The sequence below is a fragment of the Rissa tridactyla genome, chromosome 1, assembly GCF_028500815.1.
Source record: "Rissa tridactyla isolate bRisTri1 chromosome 1, bRisTri1.patW.cur.20221130, whole genome shotgun sequence".
NCBI lineage: Eukaryota > Metazoa > Chordata > Aves > Charadriiformes > Laridae > Rissa > Rissa tridactyla.
This window is the reverse complement of record NC_071466.1, coordinates 164,900,934-164,921,050: the sequence shown is the minus strand read 5'-3', so window position 1 is coordinate 164,921,050 and position 20,117 is coordinate 164,900,934. Positions and strand designations below refer to the sequence as shown.

The 20,117-nt window shown below is 46.9% G+C and overlaps 1 protein-coding gene across 2 annotated transcripts in view; it reads left to right on the top strand.

The window, feature by feature from the left end:
* The first annotated feature begins 3,004 nt into the window (after positions 1-3,004).
* The window catches only part of TCF20 (transcription factor 20), a 130,130-nt gene continuing 113,017 nt past the window's right edge, over positions 3,005-20,117 (top strand). The window contains exons 1-2 of one of the 2 annotated variants that reach the window (XM_054191042.1): positions 3,005-3,292; positions 15,845-15,955. The gene's annotated coding sequence lies outside the window, so the exon portion shown is untranslated. The remainder of the gene's footprint in view (positions 3,293-15,844; positions 15,956-20,117) is intronic. The other variant, XM_054191052.1, reaches the window with a different exon arrangement.

Genomic DNA, 20,117 nt, shown 5'->3' with positions numbered 1-20,117 from the left:
GAAATTAACTTCCCTGGGAAATAAGGTCTATCACAGAAATTGCCATTGTCCTCATTTTCTCTGGTATAAACGTAGAGCAATGTGAATAGAGGAAATTAAAAAAAAAAAAAACCAACAACAACAAACTTATGAAACCAAAACACTTTGCTCCATGTATCATATTCTTCCTGGGGAGAGAACAAGAAAAAGAAAAACAAACGCTCCATGTGACAGATGTTAGTCAGATCAGCTAATGCAGTCCTAGAAGGTACTTGGATATTACATTTATGAAAACAGTGCAAAAATCGATACAGAAGGGAATACATTTTATCATATTCTATTTCACAGATAAGAGAATCTGGAAGAATCGGTTAAAGCAGGCAAGACATTAAAAGTAAAAGTGGTGGTGTAGCTGTGATGGTCTAAAGATCCTAGGGAAGCAAGGGTTGTGGTGAAAGGTAATATCTTTTATTAGATCAACTGATAGAGCTGAAAAAAGCAAACAAGCTTTTGGGCTCAGGGTCTCTTTATCAGATCTGACAGAAAGCAGCAATATTCAAGCTAACTACAGGTTAGATGCAATTGCTCCTAGTTTAATCTAATTATATTAATCCATTTGACCACTTCAGGAAAAAAAAAAGGAGCACCTATGGAGCGGAAAGGGGTGTGAGCAGAAGTGACTGACAGGTTTCTGGTTCTCTGCTGGACCACTAGCGAAACAGGGTTGTTTGTGCTGGTGACAAAGGGAGAAGTCAGCAGGGAGGCTGGAATGGGCAAGGAAGGCAATGTTTCCATTAAATCCAAGAGCTTTAGTATCTAGGGATTCTAAATTTTAATTCTGAGCTTTATCTTTTGGGAACATTTTGTAGGTCTCCTTTGGGATAAGGATTGAGGGGTTCGAGTTGTTGCTGTCTGACAAATACTCTCCTAATGATGGGTACGTGTTTCTGTCCTTTATTGGCTGGCTCTAACGCACTCGTTCTAAGACAGCAATTATTTAGTTTCATTCACATGGTTTCTGTGGGGGTATCTCGTGTGCTGGATGAAGCGATGAACTGTAGAGATTTGGGACAAGTACATGCAGGAACAAAGAATTTCGGCGGTTTTGCTGTGGGAGGAAGGGCATTGATTATGCTGTCTGTGGAGCGGTACTGGCGTATTTCACGTTTGATGCTCTGGCGGTATCTGGTTCTATTTCATGTGTTTTCATCTGCGGATTTGCTTCCTGTAATGAGCTGGGAAAGGGAGAGCCTGAAGGTTAGGACAAGAGGCACTGGGAAAAAAATCTTTCAGAGACAGTAATTTAAAAGATTATTTTATGTGTGTATTTTAGCATGGAATATTATCGCTATCAGGGGCACGTGATTGCAGGAGGGAATGCTACAGTAGAGACTCTAAAATAAAAAGCAGAAAAACAAATTTGCAGAGCTAATGTGGTCAGAGACTTTGCCAGTCCTTGTTAATTTTGGTTGCACTAGACAAACACCAAATAAACCTTATTCCCTTGAAAAGTGATTTTCTAAAATTGCTGTTGTTGCTGTTGTATCTTTATTGCAGTAAATTCGTATCTGTTTTGCTGGAAGAGTGACCTTGCTGGATAAAGCAGATCACCACTGTTCCCCTCAGAGCAGGTGCAACAATATCTGCAGGGCTGGCTGAATCTCACAGCTTCTTCGTGCGTTTTGGATGGCTGCAGGTCTTATTGCATCCGCTTTATAGAGGAAGTTTTATGGTCTGTAGGTTCTCATGTATGTGCTAGCTTGCAGGGTGCCATTTTTTAATGTCAATTGTGGTGTCTAGAAAGCTGATGCCAGTGTAGGAGCAATCTTGGGACTGACCAGAGCAGCAGGGAAGCTGCTCATTGAATTTGCGGTTGTATTTGATGAAGGAGTCTGAGGTTTTCTGAGCTGTCCTCATTTCTGATAGAAATGTCATCTATGTTTCCTATATACAACCTGGCTTGGTGGTGTAATGTTTTTCAGACTTGGCTCATGAAGAAAAATGGCATATTGGGGCATTAAGGAGCTGCAGAAAGGTGATCTCTCTCTACCCCCCACTTACAGCTTGGCAAACAAAAGGAGATGACTAAATGCTGTCTGAAGAAGAGCTGGATGCTTGCTGCATGATGTAGCAGATACGAAAATTTCACATGGTTCAAAAAAAAATAGACTGAGTGCACTGAAGAAAAACCCTTTGGAAGCTGTCAAATACGAAGACCTCAGTTGTGGGTTGAGAAGTGCCTGACCACAGGATCACCAGGTCGTGGGGGATTCTTCTGGGGCAGTGTTGCCATCCGCTTGTTGCAGCTGACAGTCTGTCTTGGGATTTGCCTGTTCAGCACTCTCGGAGCAGGATGCTGATCTGACTCAGTACTGCTATTTCTCTGATCTCTTCTAGAGAAAACGAGGGGTTTTCCTCTCTTTTTATTGCGAGCCCCAACTAGAACGCACATAATTACGTTTTTATTTACTTTCCAGACTGCTGCGGCAGGCCCAGGCCTATGCATCAGTGCCTGAAGCGCAGCAACAGCAGCCTCACGAGGGGAACAAACCCACTGTTCAGGGGTCCGTTTTACCCACTCCTACCCCAGGCTAAAGGAGGCCGGCGAAGCCCCTGCCTACTTGGCTCCCCTGCGGCCCCCGCAACACCCTCACTACCCGTGAGGCGGCCAGCGGCCTTTCCTCTAGGAGAGCCGGCGCCCGCCCCGAGGCCCACCGCGGCTCCCTTTCCCCCGCCGCAGCGGGGCCTGCCGGGCCAGGGCAGAGGCCGATCCCACCGAGGCCTCAGGGGAGGGCGGGCTAGCGGCGCCGCCTCCTCTCAGGAAACGCGGGCGAGAGCGTGAACCTGGTGCGGGGGGGACACGACAAACGACGGGTCGCGGGGGCCCGGGGCAGTGCCCTCCCCCGCCGCCTCCCCCTCAAGGCAGCGCTGTGAGATGCCAGAACCCTCCTCCTCCTCCGCGCCCGGCCCTGCCGAGGGAGCCCGCCCCGCCGGCGGCTCCTCCTCCTCCCCCGCCGCCGCTCTGCCAGCAGCCAGTCGGGCCTGAGACCCGCGCCCGGCTGCGGGGCCTGCCCTGTGCGCCGGCGGAGGGCGGGCAGGGGCGAGGGGAAGGAAAAAAAACCCACCCTAAACCCAGCAAGGAGAAGCCCCCGGAGACCGACCCCCCGCCGCCTCACATGAGCTGACAGGATCCGTACCCGCTCCCCTCCGCGCAACAAAGAATCGGGAGCCCCCTCTGCCCGCCGCGGGACGGGACGGGACGGGGCGGGGCGGGACGGGGCTGCCATGGGACCCTGAGGGCCGGCCCCCACAGGTAAGCGGCGGCCGTTACGGCGGTTGCCCGCCCGCCCGCCCGCCCGCCTCACCTTGCGCGCGAGGGCGCCCCCCCCTCCTCGCGGGGCCCGGCACCCCACAACCCACCTTCTCCTCTCCCCCCCCCATATTTGTTTTGGGGTGACTTTTTTAATCTCTTGGATTTTGTGTGTGTGTGCGCGGTGGGTTTTTTTTTTTTTTGGGGGGGGGGGGTTATTTGTTTTTAAGCGGGCCGTAACACGAGCTCTCCCCGCGGCCCCTTTCCCCACCCACGGGGAACGGGGCGCTGCGGGTGGGAGACCCGCCGCCCTCGCCTTCCTCAGCCGCCTTCCCCGCGTGTGAGGGACGGCGCGGGGGGGAAGCGCTGATGCTTCCCGCAGGCCGCCCCTCGCCTGGGTTTCTGTCTGTCTGTCTGTCTGCAGCCGCCGTTGATCTCCCGTCCCTTCATATTCTTTTCTTTTTATGGCGAACAAACGGTTAACGCCGCGCGGTTTTGTGCATTCCCTCCTTCCCCTCCCTTCGCCCATCTCCTTCCCCCCCCCCCTTATAGACCAAGACGTCGTGACCTTTCTGGCTGTTAATAAGAATATTATTAAGGTGATTATTATTTTTGTGAAAAGCACCATCCCGCTTACGAGCAGCCTTTCCCAAAGCTGGATTACTGCTGGTGGTGGTAGCCGGCCCCTCGCCCACCCGGGACTTGCCCACCGGGACCATGACTGGAAGTTGTTGACAGCATATGTACCACAGGCTCCTTGAGCGAGCGGCCTCGCAGCCACCCAGGGTTACGGCTGGAAACTCCCGGTGGGAGCCCAGGCAGTGGCGTGGCGGGACCCGCTGCCAGGTGAAAAATACCCCAGTGAGGCTGGCATCCCAAGCCGCTACTTGTTTGGGACGCGCTCAGCCCTGGTTTTCCTGGGAGTGTGGTGCTGGGAGAAGTGTCAGAGATGGTAGAGGTCAGAAGTTTGTGAGTAGGAGAAGGGGGTACTAGGAAGGTGGGCTGGGGGTGCAGGAGGGGCTTGTGGGGAGTGGGGTGGCGTGAGAACAGGCTGGAGGCCGGGGAAGAGTGGGCAAGGGGAGAGAGCACAAGTGATGGAAACAGGGGGCTCGGCCCCACGAGTGCTCTCCCCTCTTTGTGTGTACGGCGTGGTATGATGCTGCTGAAGCGAATGGTTTCATGTGTGTTTGTGGGTGGGTTTTTTTTTGCCTTTTTTTTTTTTTTTTAGATTTTATTTTTGGCCTGCAACCATTTCTGCTGTGATACGAAAATAACCTGCTCCTGGGCACAACTAGCATCTTCCTTCATACACCAAGCAGCTGCCTGGCTTGAGTCTTAACGCAGGCGCCCGTTAACACTGGCTCTGTCCAACTGGGAGTGTCCCTGGGAAGGAGTTGTCTTCCCCTGTGTGGTTATCTTGGCTTAGTGGGGACGGAGAAGAAACCACAGTTCCCTTTCAGAGGAAGGCGCTGGGCCGGCCTCGGTAATCGTGTTAAATCTCTTCTTTTAAGTCAAAATTAAAAATAAGTAACGCTACAAAGTGAGGAGGAGCAACAAGCCACCCAGTGCCCTCTGGGTACCTGATGCCTATGAAGGCAGAAGCAGCCCTGGCGAAGCCATTTGTGTTCAGGTGGTGGGGAACGACTGTGGTTCAAGCAGCAGAAAAACGATGGCACACCAGGGAAGGCTGTGGGGAGAGGGGAAGCTGAGGGTGTGTAGCACCTTCCAGTGCAGCTAATGTGTCCTGAGATGTTTCACATCTCTTGCTGCAGACTTTGGAAAAGGCGAGGAGGTTGGGCAAATACCACCGTCAGCCTCAACTGTTTAAAGGCTATGAGTTAGCCTGCGCAGGCTGCCCCCACCCCAACATTTTTAAGGAGTGACATTGGGGTCCTTGTTGGCATCCTCAGGGTGAACCAGATTTGCAAGTTTATGTATATCGTTATGCAGACTTGGACCTGGAGTTTATTTTTAATGAAAGCCGGGGATTTTATGTAGTGTGACTTCAGTTAAAGCAGCGAATGCTACAGAATATGGGGCAAAACCATGAAGGCAGGCAATGCTGATTTTAATTGCTCATTTTTCCCCAACCGCTTCTTTTTCTAAGATTTCTGTCCTGACTCCTCCCCTCCCTTTGTGGAGTGTTTCTTGGTCGTGGTGGGGAACAGAAGAGAACTTGTCAATAGCCAGCTCAAATTCTGCTGATTAGTGCTGAAAATATGACTGATTTTTAATGTAGCTGGCTGTGTCATGAGGTCCTGGACTGGGACCCTGACAGTTTGTTTCATGTGGGTCATTAGCCGCAATGGAAGACTAATGACTGTGGCTGACAACTTGTGTCTTCACAAAATAGGAGAAAAGGTTGGCTTTTCCCCTGGAGTGGACAGGAGGTTTGGAGTGAAAGTTAGTCTGTCTGTCCCTTCCCTTCAAAAAAATCTACAGCACATTTTTGAAACTGAGTCATCAGGTACAATTTATTTCAAGTATTTTTAAGCTATTATGAATTTGATGCACTTTGGCCACATGCTTACTGGAAATTTTAAGACAGTCTTGCTCAGATTTGCCCTGGCTGGGCTCAGAAAGGTGATGAGGGAGTTTCCTTGCTGGGGCCCTTTCGGATCCACGCAGAGCACAAGTGTCTTAAAAGAATCGGGGCAGCCACCATACAATACCTGCTCTGCAGAGGTGGTATAGGAGCAACATAAACTATCCAGCCCCATCTTTCTGGCCAGCCTTTGCTGATGGGGGTGAGCTGGTAGCTGTTGTGGCCGGAACCAGGAAGAGGTGGAATATTTTGATGCCCTGTGCTGTTTGGACTAACTGGGAAGGGAGGGTGCGAGGCTTTTGTCTGTCAGCCAAGCCTGTGCCGAAGGCGTGCTGCCTCCCCCTGACAGACCAGCGTTACCTTTTGACTCTCTCTGAGCTGTGCTTCTTGAGAGGTGCAGCACGGGGTCAGGTACGTGGTGTGCCGGGGGCAAATCCCCCCCCTCAAGTCACTTTGTCATGGAAGTCATAACAGGGATGTACAGGAATGAATCTTCACGAATTATTATTAGTGTCTGCTGACCTGGCCAGGATTGTGTAATGACACTGAGTAAGAGATAAAAGGTTTTATATCCCATGAACAACAACTCACTTCAGGGTGAACCGCCAGGCTTTTGGAAACCTGTGAGTTTGATGGCTCTCTGGTAACTGCAAATGGATGCAAACGTTAATAACTTTAAATGATTCCTTAAAAATAAGAATAGACAGAGACTATAGGCAGGAAAGTGAAAGAAGAGCTAATTGCTATTTTTTTGGGGTGTATTTTTAAAATCACATTTAATCCTGCATATATGATTCTGTGAGTGACCCAGCAACTCCAGCAGTTTATTCATTTATTTAAAACAGCTTTGTAGTTCACCTTGAAAACCACTTCCTGCCATATGGTTGTATTATTTCCCTATGCCACGTTTTTTGCTAATTATCAAGACCATTTGCTTTAAAATAGGTGTTTTTAATTTCACAGCCTTGTCTGCCTCTCCTGCTTGATCCTGCCCTGGAGTCAAGAGGCTGTGTCTGTTCATTCTCCATGGCAACAGGCTGTGATTTACTTATTTCAATTTAATTAAAAAGCAGCTATCAAATTCTAGGCATCTTATATGTTCCTTATATTAGAAAAATATCAGTGGATCAGTCTCCACAGCAGATCTGCCAACCTCAAAAATAAAATTCTCAGCCTGAGCCACTGGTTTCTTTCCCAGTCCGTCCCCCTTGGAAGAGTTTAGGAGAGGGAGGGGTGCTGTGGCCTGTCCTCAGGTGGAGCAGATGAGGGCTGCTGGACTGGGGTTGTGGGTAGGAGGCAAGTTCTGGACTCCTGTGGCGTTGCTGATAACACTGGGGTATCAGTTCAAACCGCAGGACTACCTGTTCAAGCCCGTTAGTTCACCTCTCTCCGCCTGCTGTTGTGCAGCTGTTGGGAGGTTTTGGGGCTTGATGGGTTGGGACAAACACCCCAGACCTTGCCTGTAAAGGGGAGCATGGGTTGCATGCCCTGTATGTGGACTCCCACTTGCTGGGGCAGGTGCTTTCTGCAGCAGCTACATCTGCTGAGCCATTTTTGGGGCTAGTGCGAGGTTGTATCACAACCGTTGCAGGCTTGGGTGAAAAGGGTACAAGTATCAGTGGGCACAAACATCTGTACTTGCTGCAGTGGAAATGCAGAAAATGGCAGTTCTGCTAGAAGTGTTATGGTGTTTATCAGCTCTCCTCATGTGAGAGATTTTACAAGTCAAAATCCTTTGTGTTGTGTTTGGTTTTTTGGTCCATCTTGAAGCCTATCTGTTTTCCGATGTGTGCATGATACGGCTTTTGGTTTTAAGCTAGTCACAGTGCAGAAGCCCACAACGCCCTGTTGGTTTAAGCACGCCTGGTATTTCTGTGCAGGCTAGAAATGAAGGCCTTAATCCTAAATTAGTTTTCTAAGTGCTGTGGTTGTACAAATACTAGTTTGTGGTAGTCAGGGATAAAGAAACATACAGGCAATGAGAGGCAATTGTTGGCTAAAGAGCGGACGGTGTCAGGCCCTTGGGGATAGATGGAGGAGCGTGGTGAATTTACTAACCTACAGGTGTTAGGTTTGGTAGTAAATGGACAGAGAGTGTAATTAAGGAGTGCCAAAATTAACACTCCTTTTTGTCTTCAATACCAACACCCCAATTCTTAATAGGATTATTTTCTCTTGAAGGGACTATTCAGATGACTCAGCCTTTGGAATACCTGCAGGCTGGTGGTGTTTTCTTCCTAGGAGAAGCTGGGCCTGCTGAGTTGTATAACTAGACTCAGGTGCTATTTCTGAGCTCTGCTAATGTGTGGAAGAAGAAAAGTTGGCTGTGCATTTTTATTAAACCTTAAGGAGCAGTTATCATCAGAAGAGTGCTTGCACAAAACTGCGCTACTTTTTTTTTTTTTTTTTTTTTCCTTTGGTGTTGCTACTCCTGGTGCGTTTTCAAAGTCACCGCTGTCAATTTTAACAGCAGACATAGGTTTTTGCTTCTCTTAGCCCTGCCAAAGCCCATAAGGCTATGGCAGAAAATGCTGGATCTCTCCTGGCTTGTCTTCATCGATTAAAATTATGTCCAGAGTTCCTAGCTGCAGGTTCCTGGTGATCATGCATCAACTGGGAAGACCCTCTTTGAGTCCGCGAGGTTATCAGTTAAGCATGCGTTTACTAGCAAAGCGAGCATGGGATGCTGAGCGGTAAATCTGAAAGCTCATGATGTTGTTCCTAATAAAAACAGAATAAACCCAAGCAAAACCTAAAAGCAGGTTTTTGTTTGTTACCGTATTTAAGCAGGTACATTCAAGGAATTTATATCCCAACTGGTAACATCCTTAATTCTTTATTACTGGTTTTACTAGAGTACAGTCATGATCTGTATTCTTTAAGAGTTCATCTGTTCCTCTTGCTTATCCAGCTTTGAAGTAGACCTCGCTGATATTAATTTCTGTATAGCCTGTAACCTCATCTATAAAATGAAGGGAATACTTCATACAGGCAGCTGTGAAGTTACATTTATTGTCTGTAAATTGCTTTTAGTAATTGAGCAGAGGAGGTGGAGAGGAATAAAGACAGTGGAGTAATATGGGCTTGTTTTTTTTAATCGAAAAGAACTGCATTATTTTTGTTCATCTGATGATGTGGAAGATGATGGGGAAAGAAAAATGCTTGATCAAGAGCACCCTGAAACTAATTGTTAAGTTTGTAATGAAAACAGACATCTCTGAGCATAGTGATGAAGGCAGCCATCTTGTTTGATAATAACAGAGTCCAATTTAGAAAGAGGCGCAATTATTATTGGAAAACCTGCAGTACCTCTTTTATTTCTGTCTGGTTTGGGTCTGCTCAGTTTTAGTGTCATTGTTTACCTACATGGCTGCCTTCATCATCCAGTTCAGAAATGCTATTGGTAGGTAGAGCCTAATAATAGGTAAAACTCCCTGTTTTAAAACTCCCTGTTTTAAGATTATTAGCAAACACCTCTATTGCAGACTTTTCAGCTAGGCCCCTTGTTTTGTGCGAACCAGTATACTTGTTGGGTGAAACTGCAGTTTCACGTGGGTAAGGATGGATTTTCTTGCTGTAGCTGAGCCATTCTAACCACTTACTCTTTCTAAGAGGGGTGGGTGGTCATACCTTGCTCGTGGCTCTGTGGTCATATTCCTTGCCTTGTGCCCGCTCTGGTGCTAAACGGATCCAGCTTGTTCAGCTTTTGGAAAGCTGACTTGCCCAAAAATATAAAAAAGTGAATAGTTTTCTCCTGGGACAGGGAGCTGAACCTGCTCACCAGGTTCAGGCTAGTGTCAGAGCTGCCGCGCAGGAGGGGCGAGATTTGTTTTGCCAGCAGTGAAAGGTAGGGAATGAAAGAAAGGTGGAAATGGGGCCCCCCTTTTTTGGCAGCAGTGAACTATTAGCCTGGTTCAGCTGTAATGTGAAACCTCGCCCTCGGCCTTCATTTTCAGGTCCCTCCCTTCCCCTCCACTCCTCTCATTCTTTCCCCATGTTATACTTTTGCGCGTCCAGATGCTGACTCCATTCCCAAGCAGCATTTTCAAAAGGGGAAAAAAAAGGGGAAAGGTTGAGTTTCACTGCCTCTGCAGTGAGAGGCATACCATAGTTCCCGAGAGCCCATTGCTAACAGCCCATTGCTATAAGCCTAAGAACAATTATTATTATTAGGCTCATATATTATTATTAAAGGACTCAAAAAATAGTAGCCATAACCCTCCTCTATGAGAGGTGAAAAGGAGGCTGCCTGAGAAGATAGCTGTAGGCTGAGCTTGTGAAACAGCTTCTCCAAATGTGGTGATGGTGGCCGTTTGGACTGAGGTCTTGGAGTTGGTGGGACCACATGGTCCCTGAGGCCTGGAATAAATGGCAAGGGCAGGGAAACATTTGGAGAATTTTCTGCGTGCCCGTGGTGAGACGGGCCTGAAGTTGAGTACCACAGCACCAGGAGGAGGTCTCTCCATCTCTGAAATGTGACTTGCAATTCCTCCAGGTGCAACTACATGACTAATTTTCAGGCACTGGCAGAAATTGGGAAGGCCTTGTGCGGGACACTGCTGTGGTAGTGCAGAACGATGCTGTCTTGCTCTGGGGATGTGGTGAAGACGGGTGTGCTGAAGCTCAGACTCCGTGGGAACTGGCCAAGGCAAACTTTGCTTCTGCTGACAGGCATGAACAGTGTTCCTGCCTCAGCTTTGGCATTGATAGATCAGTGTATCTGCATTACCCCTAGCTGACTGCAGGGAAGGAGGGATGTGTCACCTAACGAGATGCATGCCCCAGTGTCTACTTAGCGGGGGCACGGTGCAGGTCAGAGTGTGCATTTGGGAGACTAGATGGAGGCGTCTGTTGGCCTACAGTGATTGCTTTATGGCTGAAGGAGCAGATACTGTGCCTGTCTGATGAATTTTATACAGCATGAAGGTGAAGATGATGTCAGTGAAGAGTAGTGTGCCAGAGGCAGCAGGATGCAGTGAGCCTATACATGTGTGGACTGACCGAGTGGCTGTACCTGGCAGGAGGGGCAGGTTGCAATCAGTGTGGTGCACAAATTGGAAATGTGTGTGCAGCCATTTTCAAATAAGGAAAGTAGTACGGAGGGACGAGGGAATTTGCTCCAACTTGAGAGTTGTTAGAGATTTGTTTCATGCTGTACTGCAGTTGGTTGGGGCTTTTTTTAAGCATTTAAGTCTAAATTCTTCTCGTTGGTATGTGAAGACATTATGGCAATAGAAAGATTATTGTAGGGTTGTGTTGCTTTGCATGGTAAGATTATGCACTGGGTGGCCGTTACAGTGGGTTTGTGTTCCAAGGATGGAGTGAATAAAGGAAAGAACCAGTGTATTGATATTAAATAATGGTGCCACTGGATGTGCTGAGCACAAAGTGTCTTTGTTTTCAAGGATAAGGTTTTTTTAAAATCTGACACACTTACAAGCCAGCTGCAATATTTTTTTTTAAAGACACATTTATAATAGAGGGAGCAATATAGAAAATGCTGTAAGTAATCTCATTGAGAAGTATGTTTTTCTTCTATCCCCTTGCACATGCGTGCAGCCTCTGGGGAAGATGTTAGTGAAGGAGCTGGATAATCGGGGTCTTCTCCGGAGCTGCCATTGTTCTGATTGATGTAGTGGGTATTACCTGGGGGATGTGTACAGATGCAGGGGCTGTCTGGGGTTTTGTCTCTGCAGTCTCCCCTTTTTTTCCCACTCCTCCTGGATAGAGATATGTATCCTGGCACTTTTGTCTTCCACCTACATCTCTTTCTCATCTCCTGTAAATACTTGCTGATTTTTTTTTTATTGTTGTTCTTCTGGCACATCTTCAATTGTGCTTGTAGTTGGTGACTCTCCTCCTGTGCTGCTTAACCTGGCTCATGATGATGGGTGTTCCTGTAAGCCAGTCTTTTCCTGGATCTCTTCGCTGAATTTTCCTGCAATCTGCCCAGTCTGGGGGCTTCTCTGCTGTTGTGTTGGTCATTCTAGTGAAGATCCAGGTATCACAGCTGACTCTAACAGTGCTCCAGCTGTTCTGTGGAGTGCGAAGGAGTGCAGTGAAAGAAGCAGCCGTTCCAGGGCCCTGTTTGTCCTCAGACTGGAAATGCCGAGGGTACGTTAGAGTTTCCATGTAGGACTGCAATAATTAAATAGTGCTGTGGGGAGAGGGAGTAGAAGAGCATGTGATGATCACTTCAGATAGATTAACAAAGAGGGGCTATTATGGTGCCAGCAGAAGACATCCTTCTGTGGAGGTTCCTAGCCAGGAAATATTTAAAAAAGCTGTCCCAGAGAGTGAGAGGAAAGCCTGATAGGTCTGTGCTGTAATTAATTGCCCAGATACCACTGGAGGAGCAGCTTGGAGAAGGGAATTCATGCATGAGCCGGGTGTGGTGTAGAGAGGGAAACGGGAATTTCCTGAATTTTGTTTGCAAAGCTCAAGTGTAGAAGGAATTTTAGACATAATAGATGGAAAGAAGGACTAAAATTAATAGGTAGTTCCTTTTTTTTTTTTTTGCAGGGCATGCTCCTAGCTAATGTTAGTTGAACATCAATTGAAGCAGTACAGAGCATGCTTGGGAACTGGAGACATTAAGCAGAAAGAGAGAGCGAATCTGATTAGCTCTGCTTTTCGTGCATTAAGCAGAAAGACGGGCTGAAATGTGATTGCAAACAGATAATAGCAGCAGGCTCCTGAGGCACCACCACGACCCAGCATATGGGGTGATGGATCTAACCATGCCATAGAACCGTTTCTTGTAATAGAAGCCGCTTGTTTTTGTGTTGTGGTTTCTGTTGTACTTTCTAATTATCCTGTTCATTGCTGTCTGCCATTTTGAGTCTGGCCACGCGGGATGGCTCAGCCCCCTGGAATGTGTGCCCTGTTGAGTACTTCTGCCTTGAATAGTAACTGTAGCACTGGTAGCCAAAGGGTGGGAGGGAAGAGCTGCCAAGGCTCAAGAGTCCTAACTATTTTCTCCCTTATTTCCAAGAATAATGGAAGTGACAGCTGCTGCTTTTGCCATGCTGGGAAAGATGAGTGCTGGTGTTGCACGTAAAGCTCTTAACTTCCCTCTGAAAGCGCGAGTATTGGGGTTTGCGGGAGGAGGTTCCTAGTGACCTGAAGAAAGGGGCATCTATCAGAACTAATTATAAATAATAAAAAAAACTGACTTTGCTACACCAGCCACTTTCTCAGCAAGGTAGCAGAGATCCTGGAGCCAGTTCCAGTCCGTGGTCTCTCCTCGACACAAGGCAAACGCAGCTGAGAAAACAGGCTGGCAGAGGGCTGGCTGGTGCAGGCTGGAACTGGCACTCCAACACAGCATCCAGCATCCCTGCATGCTGCTGGGGGAGTTTTCTGTGTCGATGTGGTGACTCCTTCCCTGAAACAGGCTGCTCTCCTTTCTTTCCACCCGAGGTTTTCATTGATGGAAAGCCTAAATAAGCATTTCCAGAACTGGTGTGGATTGGAGGAATGCAAAGGGAGTGGGAAGAGCAGAGCTCTCCTTAAAATGTCTGAACAAAGCAGAGTAGTAAAAAGCTCACGTGTGTGTGTGTATGTGTGTATTTTAAGGCCAGAAGGGGCGGGTCAGACTAGTGTTTCCGTGACCTTTTCTCAACTGTGTTTTGCCTTTCCTGCCTGCTGCCTCTCCTTGTCTGTCAGGGGACTTCCACTTCCTTCCCGCTGACCTGCAGGGCTGCAGGCAGCCTCCCTGGCCCTTGTGGCAGCTCCCAGCTCTGGCTCCAAGCCCAAGCTAATAATCCCGACAGATTTTACTGGCTTGTGCTCTGCTCCGTGCCTTGCTGTAGGGGAGATGGTGTGCAAGGTTGTGGTTTGCATGACTTTTGGCATCACGCTGGCCCTGGGATTCCTCCTGGCGGCTTCCGCGTGAAATCCAAACCTTGTAATAAGCACTGGCTGAGACTCTGGTAGAGCCTGGCTTTGCTCAGTGAAGCCTCTTGCTTCCCTACCTGCAGGTGACCGACTAGCACAGATGTCGTCCAAACACACCTTCTAATTGTCTCTGGCTGTCCGGATGATTGCCAGCAGTATGGGGTTCAGGTGGAGGTAGGAGGTGTTGATAGCCAGGAAAGGAAAAATTCATCAGGCACCAGAGAGGATAATGAAGATCTCCTCTCACCATTCTCCCCACGCATCAAAGCACACTTAGAAAAAAATAGAGTGTTCATCTTTGACCCCCATTAATGGCTGGCTTGGTCTGCGTAAGAGTTTTATGAGTCTGCTGCTGCTCCCACAGAGTTTAATTATTTAGAGCGTGAGGTGGAGGTTTGTGCTTTCACTGCTGATGGTCCGGGATTCGGGCCCTCCTGACGGGCCGGGGGGGTTGGTTGCAAATGCCGTCCGGCTGGATTTGCAACTGCTTGCTCTGAGGAGCCTAAGGGAGGCGCGAGCTGCAACTGTGCAGGGGCTGGGAGTGTATCCTCTCATTGTGTGAGCTCCTTGTGACCGCATCATGTCGAATTCAAGGTCTGTGTCCTTATCTTCAGGGTACTTAATGGTCTGGGCCTGAGATGCCTTAAATGACTACCTGAAGCTGCTGAGTGGGCACACTTGTGGCAGATCCTGCTTGTTGCTGAGCCTAGAGCCCTCCTGGTCAGTGGTAGAAGCTTTAAGGGCTGGTGTAAGACTCTGGTGGTGACACCTGACTTATCAGACCTGGGCTACACGCCCTTCCTGCTCCCCGTGGTGGCATGCCTTCGCCTGCCTGCTTTCTGCTAACAGCCCCCTCCTATTTACCCCAGCTCCTGCTCTGCACTGTAGCAATCACTTTCCTGCTGTAAGGTCTTCAGCCTGCTGCTCCCTTCCCTTTGTAAGTATGTCAGCTTGTTTTTGCCTTCCCTACTTTTCCCCCTCCAGTTCTTCTTGGCTGCTAATCCTCCCAACGCTTGGGAACACAGAACAAAAGTAAGGAGCAACCAGGCAACAAACTGATGTGCCCGGAGACCTTTGTGAGCTCATGTTCTCAAACAGGTGGCCGGCCAGCTAGAGCAGGAGTATTTCCCAGCTGTCCTGCTGACCATTCAGCCCTGTTTCCACTTCTAGTGGGAAGGTGCCCAGCTCCAGGTCAGTTGACTGGGACGTGGACTGGTCTGACACATCAGCTGGCCTGCTAGAAGTGGGGTCACACTGACCATGCTGTCCTTCTGGCCACTGCTGGAATGGGTCAGTTCCTCTTGGGGCTGTGCAGCCTCTTACATTGACAGGTCCTGAGGGCTTGCAGTGCTCATCAGCGCTGACACTGTTTGGTGCAAGACTGTAAGTGGAGGCTTGTTTCAGAGCAAAAGTGGTTGATATTGGTGGATCTGGGTTTGGCTGATAGCAAAATTAATTTATGGGCAGACCGGGAAGCCTTGTTTAATGTGGAAGGTTCACACTATATTTCTTCTACCATGCCCATCGAGAATGAAAATGCCTATCACAGCAGACGCCAAGCTAACGGGTCGCCTGGTGTGTTGCTGCTTGTGAAGGCTGAGCTCGTTGTGCATGCTGGGGCTCACTTATGTACTTTGCCTGCTGCCACTTTTTACCCCCTGAGCTCAGGGACCACTTGAACCTTCACCTTCTCGCATCTGCTCTCCTGACATCTCTTTGTATGTGCCTGATCTCCTGTTTTCTGCTGTAGTAAGGGCCTGCTCAGACTCTTGGTTGCATGCCAGTGGGCTCTTCATGCTACCCCTATTTACCCTGGTTTATCTCTTCCCACTCATTTTCCTATTCCTGTTTAATTTCCTTTGGTATGGGACTAATGTTCCAGGTTGTGTTGGGAGACTGGGTTGGTCTGAGGTGGCAGAAAGAGGGTGGAGGGGAGGAGGGGGCTTATGCTGGTGGATGTGAGTTTCTGCCATGAACTCGGATCTTTAATCTGTTGATTATTACGGACCTAGCTAAATCAGCTGCATCTGCTAGACAAATGCTAGGTGCTCTATGTCCTGCTTCCATATTCTACTCTGTTTTTCTATTTTTTTTTTCCTGAAAATTAATAGGATTCTGACCATTGATGATTAAAACATCGCCTGGAGTTTTGGAATGGATCAGATGCATCAATCAAATGTTACCACATTGCATCCAAAGAGAGGAATGCCATCCAGCTGGGGGTAGGGTCTATTTTTTCTTTGCCCCCATCAGTGTCTAGAGTTATTGGAAACCTTGGTTTTTTAAATGCAAGAATTTTAATGGAAAGTACTAGTTTTAAAAATTAATTACTTTATTGTGTGAAAAATTGACTGCATGCATTTTTTTTTTACTGTTATGGAGTAATGTTGTGCCTCTTTATATTCAAAATGTTATTAATAATCACGAGGCTTTGCAGGGCTTTGGTAAAGAAAACATTTCAGTAACTACTTCAAATATTTTGGGAGGGAAATTTGGTGTTTTAAATGAAAAGTAAATCTATTCTGATTACTAAGAAAGATGAAAATAATTGAACTTTCTTCAGAAATGTCAAAGTTCAGGTCATTTGTCACGGTTCTGGAAATTAATGTAAAACAGACTAATACCCCTGCATAAACTGTTCCCCTTGCAAGAGGGGAGAGGAAGCAAATAGATGAGTAGGAAGTCACATCTTTGTGTGCTACTTATGGGTACTTGGCTACTGTGGCAGCAGGTACAGCGTGAGACCTGGAATGAAATAAAAGGTTGGAGAGTGTGAATCTGGAGCCTCACGTGAGCTTAAAGCACAGGTTGCAGCCCGAGCGGCAAACTGAAGTGGCTTTTTGGCTCCCTTCCACTTGCTAGTGCACGGCTACCCATTATCCTCTCGCTGGTATGCCACTTGGCTGTCTCAGCAGAGAGGCTGCAGAGACAAAACACTTATCTGGCTCTCAGAAGGGGATGGACTTTCCAGGTCAGGCATGAGAAGATGTGTGTTAGGGTTTGTGTCCGGAAGTAATGCTGTTCCAGTGTTGCTCACTTGAAATTTGAAGCGTCTTATGCTTCATGTTGATTTCCTGTTCTTGTTAAAATTGCTTTTGCTTTAGAAACGAAGGGTCTTAAAGCTGAGGGGTTTGACAGAGCGTGCTGCAGAATGATTCTTTTCTCCTCAGTATGTAAGTTTCCTGAATGAATGATTCTGAAGTAAATATTTCCCTGCAGAGCCTGCCTCTGTTAAGTTTTTACACTGTCACAGCAATAGCAAGACTAGTAGTGCTATATTAATAATTTATATGTCCCTCATTTTGGACCTTTGTCAGTCATTTCAGCCTCGGCAGGCTGGGAGAGATGAGAAAAGCACGTACATGTTTTGCTGCTGTTCTCTCTGCATATCTTCTCAGGGTAGGCAAAGGATTTTGGTCTCCAGAGAATGTCTATCTGGAACCTTTTAGCGGTGCTAAATTTATAGAAATAATACCAGAAAACAGCATAATGGTGTCTCATTTCAGTCATCTCTGCATAGGGTTGTACTGCTTTCATTGGACGTCTGCAACAAGTGTGGCTCAGATGTTCGTGAGCTTTGCCTGGTTGCTGTAGGTGAGGGAGAGGTGAACCTTTTATGGCTCCCTTCTGTGGGATGAGCCCAGCCAGGGTTTTGCTGCTTGTGTATAATCAGTCCCAAATGTTTCTTTGCTGCTGCAGCTGCACATAGTTTTATTCAAAACTGGGTTCCATGTCCTCAATTCTTTCCCTCACCCTCTTCAAAAGGGAGGGAGATGGTCAGGTAGTGTGTGTGTTTCCTGAGTAGGTCTTGGTTGAGGTGAGGAGCAGAAGACTCTCTGGGCGAAATGAAAATGTGTCTTTAGAAATGAGGCTGATGTGAGGATGTCACCAGAGAATTCAGTTGGTTTAAATACAAACTGTTAGTGTGTCCGTGCTTGTGCTGAATTCCGGAGTTAACTGTTGCAGGCTTGTGCTTGGTGTTAGCAACCATCTGAACACCTTCCAGCTTGGCTGTCTACTAGGTACCTCTCCTTCAAATCCTGTTGGAAGCATGGCACTGCATTTCGGGAAGTTTTGAAGGGCCACTGGTGTAACATGCATGAACTAGTGGACATGTTTCAGCGAGTCTGTGTTCTTGCAGGCAGGTACTGAACAGTTTGAGTCAGATCGGTCTATTTCGAGTGTTATTTAGCAAGTGGGTAAGTAGTTTGCAGGAAATGGGAGAGTTAGCTCCCATCTGTTGCTTGTGGTCCAAAGCGGTCGATTTAACCCCAGGCAACGGGGGACCCATGGGTTGGGTCACAGATAGATGGATGGATGGGACTGTCTAGGAGAGGAGAATGTTCTGCAAAGAATTTAATCTTGTATCTTAAGCCTGAAATAGCTTTACTGAGGAAAGACAAATTTCTAGAATAATTGTTGGGGGGAAACTAATGTTTCTTTAAAACTGGATTGCATTGTTTCAAATTCTGTTTTTGAACATCTTGGCTTGTAAGAAAGTTTGGCTCAAAAATTGCTGTGTGTGTGCAGAAGGATCTGCAGAGAGATTAACGGATAAGAAGAAACTTGGTCTAATTGTTTTGTGTTGCACTCATTAAAAGATCTTTTCATTTGAAACTGAATTTTTTGCCATGGTTTGTACCTTTGTAGTTCAAACATACTCTTCTTCTGATTCTCTGTTAAGTCTCCCTGAGAGCTTGTATGTACAGTTTGAAGAAAACAAGATGTAATTGAGTTAAGATTTCTTGAACTTAAATTTTAATACTTAAATTGCATAGCCAAATGGCTTGGCTGCTGGTGAATGACTATAGTTCAGAAAGAAACTAAGATGCCTTGTTGGACTTCAGATGTCATGGTTGGAGCAATGAGAATTTTTTTTTCTCTTTCTTTTTTTGCACTGATGGGGCTGGGGCCTTAGTCCTTGCTTTGTACTTGCACGGTTCATTTAATATACATACGCATTTGTAACAAAAGACTTTTTGCAAAGCAGCACTGATTCCTTCTGCAAAACAGAGAGAATTGGGAAGCTGAGCTGTAAGACTGTCTTTCCTTTTTTTTCTCTCCCCCCTCCTCTTTACAAGAAGTTACTTTAAATAGGGAGCTGTTCGGCAGGTTGCAACCAGAATGCTATAATAAGATCTCTGTTCGCTCTCCCTACTTTTTCACATGCAAAGTTGTGGCTGTAATTATATGACAGCTGCCCTCTTGGCTGACATGCAGCAGATTGAACTGGGGATCTCCAGAGCTAAAAGTGTGAGCTGCTACTCTGTGAGCTAAAGCTCCATAGCTGGAGGCTGTAATGATCTATATCCTTCCTGACTGAGTGTAGAAGGGAGCTGCAAAAAGCACTTGCTGAGTTATGGTGCATACAGGGTACTACTCGCTGTGTACACGGTTACTTCCCGGGTGTACTGGAAGCTTTCTTTGAATGGTTTGTGAATTGCACAAACTGTTGTCAACTCATGGGTGCTTTAAAATGACACTCCATTTTGAAGCCTTTCTACCTTAAATAAAATAACTTTACTAGCCTGTTTGTCAGGCACAGATGTTTGTTGCTGTATGTGTATGTTGTGCTGAGCATGAGGGACCCTGATGTTACTGAAGTCCTTCAACTCTAATGCAATGTAGGTAATTGTTACCAATACTAAGCGCAACATGAAAAATTCTGCACCACCAGTGACGTTCAGACAAATTTGCCTTTTGCTTTGCATTAAAATAGGTTTTTCATAGATGGCACCATGGGAGCTTTGTAAAAGCAAAGGAAGGAGAAGCTGGAATTGTTGGAATCTCTCCTGTTTCCTAAGGACCAGGAAAACCTGAGCAGTGCCAAAGTTTGTCAGGCTGAGGAAAAATGAGGGGAAGTAGAACCATATGGAGCTTCATGAGTAGTGTCAGCCGTGGGTAGCTTCTGCAACCAGTGTTGTGGGAAAGGGGGAAGAGTGTTACAAGTTGAGACATTAATTCTGAACTTTGTGATGTTCTTAACACCTCCTTTCCCCCCCATCACCAAACCAAAAAATAAAAAAACACCAAAAAGGGAGATAGGCATCTGCTAGCTTTAAATGGGGCAAAATATGCGTTCCTGTCAATCTGCACAGTTCAAAACCAAGCTGATCTTTCCCCGTGTTCAAAAAATATAAAAAGGATGCGTTTAAGGGCGGCAATTAAACATTAAATAAAGTCAAAACTGAGACAGTCTTTCAGACCTAAAACAGTGAGTTAGTGCCAGCCCAGTGTGTCAGAAACTTACTTGATACCATATATATTATTAACAGGGACATTCTCTGCTGTAAATTAAGATAATTTACATATATGTTAGGTCATGTCCAATTATACAAGTCTGACCATACTAAATCATGGTTTAGTTAATGCGCTGCACCCTAG